The following is a 13,041-nucleotide window of genomic DNA, read 5'->3' on the forward strand; positions in this document are numbered from 1 at the left end:
CGCAATGCCCTTACCTCCCCTTCCCTACCCCTCCTCTTTCCTTTCCTCTGGCTTTTTGCAATGGGACTGGGCGGGATGGGGGTGGAGCTAAGCACCTGCCCCCTTGTCCACAGCCAGGATTGAGGGGTGGAGCTTAGCTCCGCCCCCTCCAATTGCAAATAGCTGGAGGGGAGGAGAAAGGAGGAGAGAAGGGGGAGTGAGTTTAGCAGTTAGACTGCTAATCCCCCTGTCACCTCCCTTCTCCGGCCGCTGTTATTGGCTCCCATAGGAGCCCATGTAGCAGCCGACATATTCTGGGCACAAAGATAGTTCCAGGACTATCTTTGCTGCCTGGCGCTATATTTGCCGGCCGGGCGCTTTAACGCCGCGGGAATACTGTGTGATCTGATGCATTGGAATCTAATGCATCAGATATTGGCCGGCTGTGAAAACTGTGTCCGATATACGCTTGTGTGAATAAGCCTTCAAAGAGATATTACGGCCTTATTCACTCGACCGTATACACACAGCTATTTGACCGCGTAAAAGAAGAAAAAAAAAATCGCACAAAAATTGTGACCATCTGCAGCATTGGATTCCATTGTATTCATTCAGATAAGCGATTTGTGGGTGTGTAAAAAAATGCGCTGGGAAAATAGCCCATAAACGGTCACCGATTTTATAAGTGGCGTCAAAAGATAGGTCTTGCCCTATCTTTTGCTGAGATACGCAGTAAGCTCCCACAGATTTTCCAGGAGGCAGGAAAAAAAGGTAGGGGGAGGCAGTTTAGCTGCATCCAACGCTGGCAAAAGAAAACCGCTGGCTTTATTTAAGCGTTAGCGGTCATTCCGAGGATGTCTGCTGAGCGATGGATTGGCTGGAACCGGCACACGTGAGGGGCGGAGCTACGCGATGACACGTAGAAGGGGGTGGAGCCTGAACGCCGCTGCTGCCGGGCAGACCCGAAGGCAGGAGACCCTTCTGCGCAAGCGCGTCTAATCGGGCGATTAGACGCTGAAGTTAGACGGAGCCATGGCGACGGGGACGCCAGTGCAGGGAAGGTAAGTGAATAACTTCTGTATGGCTCATATTTAATGCACGATGTACATTACAAAGTGCATTAATATGGCCATACAGAAGTGTATAACCCCACTTGCTTTCGCGAGACAACCCCTTTAAAACCTGCTGATTCCATGGGTGACACTGAATAACAGCAGCACCTCTCATTGTCAAGTTATTTAACCCCTTAGTGACCATGCATTTTCTCTTTCATTTATCCATCGACCTCGCTGTATGAGGGTTTGTAGTTTTCTGTGGTGCTATTTAATGTACTGAACAACTACTAAAAAGTTCCAAGTGAAGTAAAATGAATTTAAAAAAAAAACGACATTCCGCCATCTTTCGGTGCGTCTTGTTTCTACGGCCCACAAGTTGCAACCAAAATGACATGATAACTTTATTTTATCGGTCGGTACGATTACTACGATACCAAACTGATGTACCTTTTTTTTTTGCTGTACTACTTTGATAGATCTGACTTTTACAGACGCAGCGATATTAAACATGTATTTGTTTTATGAGTTTGATTCTGTTATTTAGTCTGACCAACGACCTGTAAAAACACAGCTCATTAATTACAGCTTACTGGTGGATGATCCGCAGTGTTTACATCAAGTGGAGACATCCCTATATGTTACATAAACCCACCCTTATAATGTTCAGTCAGCGCAGTGTGTAACAGTGACTGTGAAATAGTTGCGCAGTCACTTAGGTTGTTCTTTTTATTAAGCAGGGTTTTGGCGAGCCGACTGGATACATTGTAGCGGCAGATTTCCAACAACGGCGATTGGATTACATTATTCCCTATAATTGGAAAACCTTACGTGGCAGAAAAAAACGGACATCATATCTGAATTCAGCACTAAAGTTACTATAAGTCAAGTTACCAATCAGTCATGGATGTGAAAACCAAAAACTGCTTTACTTAGCACTCCTGAAACAAAGACTTGAGGAAGTCATATCCACTTTAGGGCTCTTGCACACTTGCGTTTTTCTTGCCCTTTTTTTTTTTTTTTTACGCGATTGTCAATGGGACTTTATAATGTTAAAAACGCATCGCACAAAAATAGCAAAGCACCAACTTAACATTAGAAAGTCCCCATGACAATCGCATGGAAAAAACGCAGCGATACCGCAGCATTAAAAAAAAACACAAGTGGGTGTGAACCCTTAAAGTAGTGTAGAAAAAACTTTGCAGCCGTCATCTCACTGACATCACAGACAGAATTACACTGAGAGGGGAAACCTATATGTAGATAACACAGGACCTACCATTCACAATAGTCACAGCTCACCTCCTCCTCCTTCCTGCACACTGACCACTAATCCTAATACTAGTCTGATACTGCCTGATCTTTAAAGAAAGCTTTGCAGCCATCATCTCACTAACATCACAGGGAGGACTACACTGAGAGGTGACACCTATATGTAGATAACACAGGACCCACCATTCACAATAGTCATAGCTCACCTCCTCCTCTCCCTGCACACTGACCACTAATCCTAATATTAGTCTGATACTCCCTTATCTGTAGAGGAAGCTTTGCAGCGGTCATCTCACTGCCATCACAGGCAGGATTACACTGAGAGGTGACACCTATATGTAGATAACACAAGAGCCACCATTCACAATAAGTGATATCACAGCTCACCTTCTCCTCTCCTTGCACACTGACCACTAATCCTAATACTAGTCTGATACTGACTGATCTGTAGAGAAAGCTTTGCAGCAGTCATCTCACTGACATCACAGGCAGGATTACACTGAGAGATGACACCTATATGTAGATAACACAGGATCCACCATTCACAGTAGTCACAGCTCACCTCCTCTCCTCCCTACACAATAACCCCCACAGGTCACAGACCATGTCTAGAACAGTCTCCATATAAGTCACTGGTCTCTCCCCCCCCCCCCCCCCCATCATCATCTGGATGACCCATGAGGTTGTTTTAAAGTATCTCTCTAAATACTGTTAAACATTAACTGCCGCCCCCATAGTCCTGTACAGATGAGACGGCACCCCCAAAGTAATGTATAAACAAGATGGCTGCCCCTATAGCCCTGTGCAGGCGAGACGGATGCTCTCATATCCCTGTGCAGACGAGACGGCCGCCTCCATAGTCCTGTGCAGACGAGACAGCCGCCCCCATTGTTCTGTGCAGATTAGACAACCGCCCCCATAGCCCTGTGCAGACAAGACGGCCGCCCCCATAGCCCTGTGCAGACGAGACGGCCACTCCCATAGCCCTGTGCAGACGAGATGGCCACCCTCATGGTCCTGTGGAGATTAGTTGGCCACCCTCATAGTCCTGTGGAGATTAGTTGGCCACCCCCTTAGTCCTGTGCAGATTAGACAACTGCCCCCATAGTCCTGTGCAGACCAGACGGCCGCCCCCATAGTCCTGTGGAGACGAGACAGCCACCCCCATAGTCCTGTGGAGATTAGTTGGCCGCCCCATAGTCCTGTGGAGATTAGTTGGCCGCCCCATAGCCCTGTGCAGACGAGATGGCCGCCCACATAGTCCTGTGGAGATTAGTCAGCCACCCCCAGAGCCCTGTGCAGACGACACGGCCACCCCCATAGCCCTGTGCAGACGAGACGGCCGCCCACATAGTCCTGTGCCGACCAGACGGCCGCCCCCATAGCCCTGTGCAGACGAGACGGCCACCCCCATAGTCCTGTGGAGATTAGTTGGCCGCCCCTATAGTCCTGTGCAGACGAGATGGCCGCCCCCATAGCCCTGTGCAGACAAGACGGCCGCCCACATAGTCCTGTGGAGATTAGTCAGCCACCCCCAGAGCCCTGTGCAGACGACACGGCCGCCCCCATAGCCCTGTGCAGACGAGACTGCCGCCCACATAGTCCTGTGATTAGTCAGCCACCCCCATAGCCCTGTGCAGACGACACGGCCGCCCCCATAGTCTTGTGCAGACGAGACGGCCGCCCCATAGTCTTGTGCAGACGAGACGGCCGCCCCAATAGTTCTGCATAGACGAGACGGTCACCCCCACAGCCCTGTGCAGACGAGACGGCTGCCCCCATAGTGATGTATAAACAAGATGGCTGACCCATAATCCTGTGCAGGCGAGACGGCCGCCCCCGTATAGATGTACAAACAAGATGGCCAACCCCATAGTCCTGTGCAGGCGAGACAGCCTCCCCCTTAGTCCTGTACAGACAAGATTGCCGCCCCCTTAAGTCATCTACAGAGAAGATGGCCACCCCATAGTGATGTACAAACAAGATGGTCGCCCCCATAGTCATATACAGACAAGATGTCTGCCCCCACAGTGATGTACAGACAAGATGGCTGCCCCCATAGTGATGTACAAACAAGATGTCTGCCCCCACAGTGATGTACAGACAAGATGACCGCGCCCATAGTGATGTATACCCAAGATGGCTGGCCCCATAGTGATGTGCAGACAAGATGGCTGCCCCCATAGTGATGTACAAACAAGATGGCCGTCCCCATAGTCATGTACAGACAAGATAGTCGCCCCTATAGTCATGTACAGACAAGATGTCCGCCTCTATAGTGATGTACAGGCAAGATGGCTGTCCCTATAGTCATGTACAGATGAGATGGCTGCCCCCATAGTCATGTACAGACAAGATGGCCACCCACATAGTCCTATATAGACAAGATGTCCGCCTCCATAGTGATGTACAGACAAGATGGCTGTCCCCATAGTCATGTGCAGACAAGATGGTTATTGAACTTAACTGCTTGGATGCCCAGTTTGTGGTCCTCAGGATAGTTCCCAATAGACAGTCAGGTAGCTGTCTGCAGACTGGGTTAGAGATGTAATCATAACTAGGTCTGTGTAGGTAGAAGGCAGGTAACATCAGGCCCAACTTCTGTACCTGAAGAGAGTCGGCAGACAGATTATCCAATAACAAGGAAAGTTAGGCAAGCTGCATCAAACAGAAGGTCCACAGAAATGCAGACAGGAAAAACAGGGCTGATAACCAGCGGGATACGGAAGCGGTTCTCCTTTAAGGCCTTTGCAGAGCGACGTAACACAACACACAGGGTCCTCTGACTGGAGCCGCACATTACAGGGGGCTTATGACTCTACTGTAGCATACTTTTGCATTGGCGTCTAGTAAATGTCGATAGTTGATAGTGGCTATGGTCTGGGATCAGCGGGCCACTACAGCATGGTATACTAAAAATATTCCCACTCAGACAGATTGCTAGTCCTGGTGAATGGCCGCTATATTGGTGGAGCAGATATAATAAGGGCCTTCAGGGACACTTAATAGTACAGGAAGGGGCTGCCGGCTGCCATAGATATATAGCACATTCATCATCTAGAAAATTCTCTACCGTTCTTGGGAGAGCAGGAGAAATAAGCCACCTTTCCTGAGGGTTCGTTGTACCCAATTCCTGCGTTAGATCAACACGTGCAGGTAGGGTGCCCTCGGCAGGGGCCTCTATCCTGTTCGTGACGCCAGGTTTTTAAAGTGCCCCTGTGTCAGTGTAGTAGACATAAAAAGGGCTTCTGAGAACACTTGATAGTACAGGAAGAGGCTACCATAGGGGTCTGTGGGGGGGTACGGCACTAAGAGAGTTGTCTCATCATTTGGGATCTGTCCCAATAGAGCCGCTGGAGGCCTTAACGTGTAATGTTGGGTTGCAGTACAGCACTTAGAGGTTTGCAGATTTGCCACACATTGGAGTATGCCATCTTGCTCTGAACTTTAACCCCTTCATGACATGGCCTATTTTGGGCTTAAGGACGCAACAATTTTTGGCGGATTTTCTTCTCCGTTTATCAAAAGTCATAACTTTTTTATTTTTCCGTCGACGCGGCCGTATGAGGGCTTGTTTTTTGCGTGGCGAACTGTAGTTTTTATCGGTGCCACTTTTGGGTACATAGACTATATTGTAAAACTTTTTATTTTTTTTTAATGATAGCAGGGAGAGAAAACGCATCAATTCTGCCATAGATTTTTTTTTTTTTTAACAACGGTACTCATGCAGCATAAATGAGACTTTCCATTTTTTCTGCGGACCGGTACGGTTACAACGATACCAAAATTCTTACATTTTTTGGGGGTTTTCCCACTTTTCTGCAATAAAAACCCTTTTTCTGGGTAATCTTTTTTTTTTCTAAATTGCTGCATTCAAAGTCCTGTAACTTTTTTATTTTTTGATGTACGGCACTCTATGAGGGCTTATTTTTTGCGAGACGAGCTGTAGATTTTATTGGTACCATTTTGGGGTACATACGGCTTTTTTGATCACTTTTATTGTGTTTTTAGTGAGGCAAAATGCTAAAAATTAGCATTTTGCCTCAGTTTTTTAGCATTTTTTTAGCGTTTTTTTCCGTGCACAGTCAAAAGCATGTGCAACTTATTGTACGTGTCGTTACGGACGCGACAATACCAAATATGTGGAATTTTTTTTTTTTTACCTTTTTTTATGCTAATCTGAGAAAAAGCATTAAAAAATGTTTTTTTTTACTCTTTTTTTTATATTTTTTTAAATTCTTTTTTTAATCTTTGTTTTTTTTACACTGTTTGTGTCCCTCTGAGGGACTTTAATCACTGCCCTGATGATCGCTGGTATAAGGCATGGCAGAGCTACTGCTCTGCCATGCCTTATCGCTTGTACAGCGATTATAGGCATAGGCAATACAGGACGCCAGTGTCTGGCGTCCTGTTGCCATGGTGACAGGCCTGCCTCTCGCGATGACATCGTGAGTTCCGGCCGGAGACACAGAGGGAGCCGCGCTCCCTCTGTGAACTCTTTCCCTGCCGCGATCTACTTAGATCGCGGCAGGGAATGGGTTAACAGCGGGGGGAGCATCTCCGATGTCCCCCCGCTGTTGCAGCAGGACGCCGGCTGTGAGTGACAGCCGGCTCCCGCTGCGGGATAGCGTGGGATCTTATGTGATCCCGCGCTATCTCCAGGCTGTAAGTTTACGCCCTGTTGCGGGAAGTACCAGGCTGCCAGGACGTAAACTTACGCCCTGCAGCGGGAAGGGGTTAATATAATGTAGTTGATATCTAGTAGATATAAAAAGTCTACAAACCCGTTAAATTGCTTTCCTTTTGTCATGTTGAAAAATCCGATCAAGATGAATGATTTCAGATTTATTTTCACCCTAGAGGTGACCTAAAATCATTGCTGCTGGGTTCCCACGGGACTGTTTCACTGTGGAAATCTCGCGGTTTTGCCGCAGCGAAAAAACTTGAGATTTCCATGGGATAAGCGCAGCTTCAAAACCCGTGGCACTTAGGTCCTGGAGTGGCTTCGCCGCATGTTTTTCGTTGGAACGAAAAAAAAAGAATTGACACGCTGCGATCTGGGAATCCGCTCTGCAGTACCGGCTAATGCCGGCTTTGCTGCGACGGATTGTCTGCCCCGTGTGGACGAGATTTTTGACAGAACGCGTCCGCATGGTTGGCTAATCCCGGGATTTGCAAAATTCCGCTGGGAAATTCCACGGCAAATCCGCCCTGTGTGAGCCCAGCCCTAGGGTGGAAAAATTAGAATAAAGCAAATAAAAGCACTAAAATAATGTGGTTACATCTGTGAGGGGTTAATTCTAGATTTTCTCCTGTCTCAAATAAATAAAAGAACACTCTCTGCAACCTGGAGACTGGGTGGTCGTAAAGAGGCGTGTCCGGAAATCCCTAGGGCCCAGATTCGAGGGGCCCTATCAAGTCCTGCTGACCACACCTACTTCGGTGAAAGTTGAAGGAACTGTTACTTGTTTTGGGACTAATGGGACTTTTCACGCCCTGCTTTGCCCCCCCTATGAGAAGGAAAATGAAGGACATTTTGTTTATTGTTAGACTTTTTGGACTCCTCACTCCATGCTTCGCCCCTATGAGAGGGTGCAAAATGACAATGCCCAGAACCACTTTGTTAGACACCACCAAATACTGATAGATGGATTAAACACCTCACAGGTGAAAGACTGTTGGACCTGCGCACACGCACCTGGTGCCACTAGTCTTCTTTCCTGGCTGTTCCTGTTCCACCGAAAGAATTGTTTACATGGACAATGAAAACTCAGAAACCCGGGATAGCTGGTGGGGTAACACATTTAGTTCTTTGAACCCTGCCAATTGGTTCTCTGGTCCAGGAGGATGGTTTATGGGAATCCTACAAAGTATATTTCAAGTAGTGATGATTTTGCTCGTCATATATGTTGCTTTAAAGTTAATCATGTCTTGTATCACATGTTGTAGTGAAAAGGCTTTTGCTAAACTTTAACCCAGATGGACTTTGGGACCACCACATGACTCTAGGGAATCTGGCAGGAGCTGGCACCACTCGGGTGAACGTACCTAGCATGATGGTGGACCCTATGTCCAAATGGGGGAATGTGAGGGGTTAATTCTAGATTTTCTCCTGTCTCAAATAAATAAAAGAAAAATACGTTTAATTTCTCCTTCAACTTTTACTTTATCTAACTTTCTCTCTCTATATGACCCTGAATCTTGTTCTCACATGTCTTATCTGTACTTTCCCATGTCATCCTGTTCTGAGAAACTTATTCAAAGATATATTTTGCTTTGATACAGTTGTCACCGAGTGTTGATATGTTGTTCATGTAGGAGATGTCTTTTGAAAGAAGTATTATTAATTGTTCCTCCAGATGTCCAGCGACCTTGGACATGCGCAGTAATTAAATCATTACGTAAACAGATTTCCTCTATAACTTCTGTAACTCTGCTGAATAAACTTCACTTCGCTTGGCATCACATGTCGCATGTGGCTGTCCATTTGCGTCGTCTATGAGTACTCATACCTAAAGCTGATTGGGAGGCAGACAGCATCAGCTGAATGGTCTGTTTAGACCCCCCTAACACATCAATCTGCACAACCTAAAACTAATCCTTTGTTGATGCACCCTTTGACTTTATGACAGCATTCAGTCTTTTTGGGTAGATGTCCATCAGCATGGCGCAGCTTGACTTGGCAATCTTTGCTTGCTCTTCCTTGCAAAAATGCTCCAAATCCATAAGATTGGGAGGGCATCTCATGTGTAGTGCCCTCTTCAGGTCCGGAAGATGGTTGTCACATGTGCTACACAACCAGAAACCCCTGCAGCTCCTTTAATGTTGCTGTCGGCCTCTTGGCCTTCCAGGCCAATTTTCTTCTGATCTTATCATTAATTTTTGAGGGACGTCCAGTTCTTGGTGATGTCACTATTGTGCCAAATGGAATTCCCTTCTTGCGGACGTCTTCACTGTGCCCCATTGTATATGCTATGTCTTGGAGATGTCTTGGCGCCTTTCTCCTGACTTATCCCTTCCAACAATCCCTTTGATGAGCTGTAAGATTTTTATAGACCAACTAAGAAAATGTCAGGAAAATCCTTCTAGAGGAGCCGAACTTTATATGGGGAACCAGAATCCCTGTGAATACGGTCAGCGGAGTGCTGACTACTATCTAAGATTAGTTTACATGTGGTTGGTAATTCTGAACACAACCCTATGCCCCAATATAAGAGGGTGTGAACACTTATGCAACCGCATGATTTTAGTTTTGTCATTTTTATTTTTTTACGCCCTAAATGATTTAAGTTTGTTTTGCAACAGAATTGTCCAGCTAACGGGTCACACGGAGGGGAAAGAAATCTGAAAATATTCATCTTTGTTGGATTTAACATAAAAACCTGGCCTCCTAACAGGGGTGTGTAGACTTTTATATCCTTTGTAAATCCTAGAAATGGATCTCCTTACAGTGAGGGGCAAATACATACTTCAACAGTTCCAAATCAGTCCATTCAATCAAAATTCCAAGAATAGCACAGGCTGAGATGGTCCCAGTAGGCCGGAGGCAGCAATCCACACCTCAATATGGAGCTTAAGCCCCATGTCCATGAGCGGGTCGGATTCCGCAGTGGAATCTGACCCTGCCCCCGGCTGAGTACAGTGTCTACCTGTCCGGGTCTTCACTGTGGATGCTCGCGGAAGAGCAGGCCGGCGCACATACGTGGTAGTGTTATTTTTTTAATGTCCTGCTTTTCTGTGGAATCCGCGGCCCATCTGCAATTCAATTACGGATGGGCGGCGGATCAGATGGCTTCCATTGACTTCAATGGAAGTCGCCCGTGCAGAGCCGCAGCGAAATGGAACATGGTACAATTTGTTTTCCGGACCAGAAGGTCTGTAAAACTAATCTGCATGCTTTAGTTAAGCTGCACACACCCAGATCTCCCTATGGGCGGCTTGAATGGAGAACAAACCCCAGTTAATTTAGCAGTCTGGACGGTACAGGGTTTGCATTTGCCTTATTTAGGGATCACTAGACAATCCCTTTGAGTTGCACGGCTGCTGAATTGTGTAATTATCTTTCCACTTACAGAGAAATTGCCTATTTTCTGGATAGTGGTGGAGGCAAAAAAAAGTGCCGCCATAGTGGATATCCTTGTTAATCTGTTTCAGTAACTATTGACCAAACGTCAGTCACTTCGCAGGTTGTTCATCCTATCAAACATTTCACCAGCAGTTCAGAAGGCGACAATCAATATGGATACATTTTCTGTTGTCACTATTGCAAGACAGCTACAGCCATAAGACATTGCATTACTGAAGACACTCCATTACCAACCGATGACTGCTGTATCAAGTACTGATCTAGTGAAGTACAGGGGTCCGTAGAACCTCCTCTATTACATGAATTCACAGAGCAAAATGTATGAATAGCGGAAAAATGAAACAGGAACTGTAAGAACTCAAAGCTCTATATGTGCCGGTAGCACAAGCAACCTCCAGTCTGTACTCAATTATTGTCCGCGTTCCCTCCAACATGTCTGCTGTTACTGTAGCAATCAGATCACACATTTGGGCTTGAGATCATTTCCTATAGCTGCGAGTACACAGTCCTTCATGGAACTCAGAGGAAGAAATCCAGTGGAGTAAGATCTGTGAATGGGCTGATCACCGGATTGGTTCACCACATTCAGAGCAGCGATCTGGTAAGGTTATTGAGGGAACTCCGAAAATCCATACCCCACTGTGGGGAGGCCGATCTGGCTGGAGGAGGACATTAGCTAGATAGTACACAGGGCCAGTTACTGTAGAGTCACCAAAAAAAGGGGGGGGGGGGGGGGGAACGATAATTCTGTCCTTTATTACACCAAACATACAACTTTGGGCTCTCAGACCTGTTCGCTTTAGACATCCGGACTTCCTGTTCTGCATATCTGTAAATGATCTCGATTGATATATCCTGCCAGTTGAAATGTAGCCTCGCGTTAATACAATGGAGTGTTTTAGAACACTTCCAGTCGCATCTCCTCTCTAGACTCGTCCAATGTGTTCGCACTGAAATGATCGGTCTTGTTTCGGCATAGCGCACTTGGTCTGTTGTGGAGTCACAATTTTGCTCCTTGCAACCGCAGTGCTGCACAGCGAGCAAAACTTCAAAAAGAGACTAAGGCCTCATGTCCACGGGGAAAATCAGGCCCGCTACGGATTCTACATGTAGAATCTGCAGCGGGTCCCTCCTGCCCCGCGGACATGAGCGCTGAAAATAGGAATTTAAAAGAATTTACTCATCCGGAGCGGGCGGGGAAAGTCTTCTCTTCCTCACGGCCGGATCTTCTTTTTCGGCCGGCGGATGAACTCGTCACGGCTGCGGCACGTCGCCGACGTGCTGCGCGCATGCGCCGGGCACATCCGCCGAGCCGAAGCAAGGGAGATGCGGCCGTGAGGAAGAGAAGACCTTCCCGGTCCGCTCCGGATGGGTAAATTCTTTTAAATTCCTATTTTAGGTCTCCCGCGGATCCGGACGGCTTCCATAGGCTTCAATAGAAGCCCGCGGGAGACCCGCATGAAAATGGAGCATGGTCCAGATTTTTTCATGCTCCATTTTTTTTAAATCACTTTAATTGACGATCCGCGGGTATTTATCTACCCCGCGGGTGGTCAATGCATCCCTATGGGGTGCGGATCCGCGGGCAGGAGAAGAGTTAAAATCTGCTGCGGATTTTAATTCTTCTTTTGCCCGTGGACATGAGCCCTAACTGCATACGACAAAAGGCCTCATTTATCAAGACGATCGAGCGGTAAAACGCTCTTTGTTACCCACTTGTTACACAGCTCTCTTATACTACTCTGGTAAAGTGAAAGCGGAGCTGTGATCAGTTGCTATGGGCAACAAAGATAGTTTTACCATTGGACAGGTTTGATAAATTAGGCCCAATTCCATTTCATCTAGTGCCAAGTACAACCCATCATTCCTCATAACTTTATCATATTGATTGTCAGAGGTTTAAACAGAACACTTTGTATGTACATTGCCTTTTGTCCTTGCTTTAAGAGATAGTCCCATTTGAGCGCTTCCTGGTTAAGACGAGAAACCCATGGCTGACTTCCTGACCACCTTACTAGGGGTTATAGAAATAGCCGAAACGCAGCTTTATGCAGTTTCCATAGCTCCCTTTAAAAGTGGATGGAAGCTAAGGAAACAGCATATGGCTGCCTCTCGGTTGTTCCGGAACATTTGGTGGGGTGGTAGGAAAGCCAGCTGTGGGTTCCTCACCCGAGGCGGGAAATGTTGAGATGGGACTGTCCCTTTAAGTAGCCTAGGCAAAAGACATAAGCTGAGACAAGCTAACTGTATACAACAGACAATTCCATTTCCTTTTGTCTGTAACGTGCCGTTTCTTCTGAATGAGAAACATTACAACTAAATATTAGATGGGTTGTGAGTTGTGGCCCCGCGGTGCAACCCCATCCCCACTGAGGAACAGATTGTCATATACTCTCCTCTCTCGCTGTGTCCCGCGATGGTGCTCGGTTCATATGGCTGCAGCTCGGTTGTTTCCGGAACATTTGGTGGGGTGGTAGGACAGCCAGCTGTAGGTTTCTCATCCGAGTCGGGAAATGTTGAGATGGGACTATCCCTTTAAGTATCCTTATTTAAAGGGGTTGTCCCGCGGCAGCAAGTGGGTCTATACACTTCTGTATGGCCATATTAATGCACTTTGTAATGTACATTGTGCATTAATTATGAGCCATACAG

Source organism: Eleutherodactylus coqui, chromosome 5 (genome assembly GCF_035609145.1).
Source record: "Eleutherodactylus coqui strain aEleCoq1 chromosome 5, aEleCoq1.hap1, whole genome shotgun sequence".
NCBI classification, from domain to species: Eukaryota; Metazoa; Chordata; class Amphibia; order Anura; family Eleutherodactylidae; genus Eleutherodactylus; species Eleutherodactylus coqui.